Here is a 3,540-nt window from a genome sequence, read left to right on the forward strand (position 1 = left end):
TAAGATTATATAGGAAGTGTTTAGGATGTACTACAATAATTAAATGAGATTTTCTATCCTTCTGTTAAGCTAAATTTTCATAGATGAAACTTTATTCATATGTTTCGCGATTGTATACAGTTCATAAAAACTTGGCATGTCCCTACTGCCCATGTTGTATCCTGATACTGAGCTGTGTGATGTTAGACAACGATATGATATTGTTAGTTATGGTTTATTTATTCTTAGAAAAAGTTACATATCATAGAAGCAACCAAATACACTTGTCAGTTATACTACTTTGCTCTAATATTTCTCTAAAAGTACATTTGGTCAGCCAAAAGTCAGAGCTTCATCTTGAACAAAAAATCATTTTAAAAGAGAAGCAAGACAAGTATATATCTGTTAACATAACCCAGTAAGTGTGTAGAAGTTTGACAAGACAAAATTTCTGCTATACTTTTTAGTTGATGACCCCAATATAAGACAACTTTCAAATGTTTTTATGTCTGAAAAGCTTAATTAAAAATGCTTATAAGAAAATTAGAGCTCAAATTGTAGGCTCTTACAACAGCCACATTTACCCTTGAGTTTCAACTGTTATTTCTGAATTCTGAAATGTTCTGCTGTTTGTATAATGTAGTAGTTTCCTGGAATCTTAAGTACCTGTGTGATTCCTGAGACTCAGAGTTCTCAGGCTCTGAAAGTCAGCATTACCTTATACAGCAAACATTAAAGAAGCTAAAAAACAAATCAAACTTCTGATTAAAGATGTTAATGAAGCTGATCTGGTTAAAACTAAAGAAAATCAGAATACAGAGTGAAAAAATAATGTCTGTATTTTAAGACTTTAACTTCTACATGAGACCAAAGGAAGAAAAATTTATCTTGCCCAAATATTAAATTTCCTGTAACATACTATCTAGCTTAACCTGTTATAATAGTGATGTCCAGGTGTCAAGTTGGGCAGGTGATGGTGTCCAGTTATCTGTTGCTGTGGACTTAAATCATCAGCATGTGAATTTCATCTATGGGTGATTACATCTGTGAGTGGCTAAAGGAAGTGCCTTCTCCTATAAGTGATGTTTAATTTAATTAGCTGGAAGTGTAAAAGAAGAGCTCAGAGGAGAGAGAAGGCGCTCAGTGCAACTCAGCCTACCTCAGAGCTTTGTTCTCTATCTGTTCTTTGGCATTCAGTTCAACTTATTTTAGACCTCTAGCATAGCTTCTGTGTAACTATTAGGCATTTTTCAGCTCTCATTTTTCTGGTTTTTGACCTGTATTCCACTGTTTGAGGAAGGTCTCTCAGACATGCCTTAATTCTGCCCTTGTCTGGGGTAGTGCTGAAGCCTGAGAATGCTAGCAGTTCTAGCTAATGAGCTATTAAGAAGTAAAAATAAATAAATAAATAAAAGACTCATGCTAGACATGCACAGTGAGAAGCAAGCATGCCTTCCCATCCCACCCCACCTCCCATCCCCGTTTTCCTGCAACTCAATCCCCTGGGACAGGATTCCTCTACCAGAGCCTAACCGGAGGGCTATTTGCACATAGTGAGTTAGATGGAAGAGCTATCAAAGCTTTAAAAGAATTAAATGAAGATGGTGCATTGGCAATTCTCCAACAGTTTAAAGACAGTGATCTCTCTCATGTTCAGAACAAAAGTGCCTTTTTATGTGGAGTCATGAAAATTTACAGACAGAGAGCAAAAAAGGGGACCAAAGTAGCAGATTCTAGCTAAGTACCAGGTGAGGCAAAACTTAAAACACTCTTGTAAAGAACACACTACATGCTTGATGTGACCACTGGACACAAGAAGTATGGGGGACTGCCTCCAGATTCCATTTATCCAGGTCAGTGGCCTTCTGTTGGCAAGGAGGTATTTGAAGGGAAGATACTGAGAGATATATTTGAACATGAACTTGTTCCTTTATTTGAAAAAGCTGGACCTGTATGGGATCTTTGTCTAATGATGAACGTACTCACAGTCTCAATAGAGATTATGTCATTTTTTTGTACAAAAGAAGCTGCTCAAGAGGCTGTTAAATTGTATACTAATCATGAATTCATCCTGGAAAACATATTGGTGTCTGCATATCAGTTTCCAATAATAGGCTTAAAAATTTTTGTGTGATTGTATAATATATATACAAAGCAAAGAAACAAAAAGCAACAATTTTCAAAGCACTCTTCAACAAGTAGTTACAGGACAGTTTCCAGAGTTTGTCATGGGTTACGTTTCCATCATAACAGATTTTTCCTTCTAGCTGCTCCAGAACATTGGAGGCTAGAAGGAATTTTTATCATTACAATGGACTTTCTTCCCTTATTTTGTGAAAAATATCATATATACAAAAAAGCAATAAATTTCAAAGCACATAGCAACTATTAGTTGTAGAACAGATTGCAAAGTTTGGTATGGGTTACAATTCCACAATTTTAGGTTTTTACTTATAGCTGCTCTAAGATACTGGAGACTAAAAGAAATATCAATATAATGGTTCAGCACTCATACTCATTTGTTCTCTTCTCTGTATAACTCCAGCATCACCTTTGATCTTTCTCCCATCTTTAAGGGTATTTGGACTATGTCCATTATAACTTTTTCATGTTGGAAGGGGCTGTCAACAATATGAGATTGTAGAATGGGACTAGTTGATGTCCTGGAGAGGCTGGCCCCTCTACATTTCAGGACTTACCTGGTCTAAGGAAATATATAGAGGCTATAGGTTCCTGGAAAGTTACCCTAGTTCATGGAACCTTTGTAGAATCTTATATAATGTCCTTGGTGTTCTTTAGGATTGGCAGGAATGGTTTTGGTGGGGGGTTGGCAAGTTATGATAGGTAGTAATGTCTAACTGAAGCTTACTTAAGAGTGACCTCCAGAGTAGCCTTTCAACTCTATTTGAATTCTCTCAGCCATTGATACTTTATTTGTTACACTTCTTTTCCCCCTTTTGGTCAGGACAGCATTGCTGAGCACATGAAGCCAAGGCCAGGCTCATCCCTGGGAGTCATTTCCAATGCCACCAGGGAGACTTTCACCCCTTGATGTCATGCCCCCATAGGGGGGAGGGCAATGATTTCACTTCCAGAGTTGGGCTTACAGAGGGTGAGGCCACTTCTGAGCAACAAAAGAGGTCCTCTAGAAGTGACTCTTCTAGGCTAAACTTCTCTGCTACATGCATAAGCTTTTCAAGAGCAAGCTTCAAGATCAAGGGCTTGGCCTACTTTAAGATCAAGGGCTTGTCCTACTTCAAGATGAAGTAGGACATCAACTAGTCCTCATGTTTGACAGAGTATCCAGGGTTTCCCCAGTGGTAAGGTTTAATAGTTCCATATTTTCCCTCCCATCCCTGAAGGGATTTTTCTGATACTTTTGATTATCTGCTTAATGTACTCTGGGATGTATCCAGGCATTACATTAAGCTATACAAGATTAAAGGCACTCATTCTTATTCTGGGCTTCCTGTGTTTAAATGATGTATGTAGACAAGTTGAGTTAGATTATGTGCTACAGAAAATTTAGGTTCTGGACAAAATAAACTTTTTTCCCTTCGG

This window comes from Tamandua tetradactyla, chromosome 8 (assembly GCF_023851605.1).
Source record: "Tamandua tetradactyla isolate mTamTet1 chromosome 8, mTamTet1.pri, whole genome shotgun sequence".
NCBI classification, from domain to species: Eukaryota; Metazoa; Chordata; class Mammalia; order Pilosa; family Myrmecophagidae; genus Tamandua; species Tamandua tetradactyla.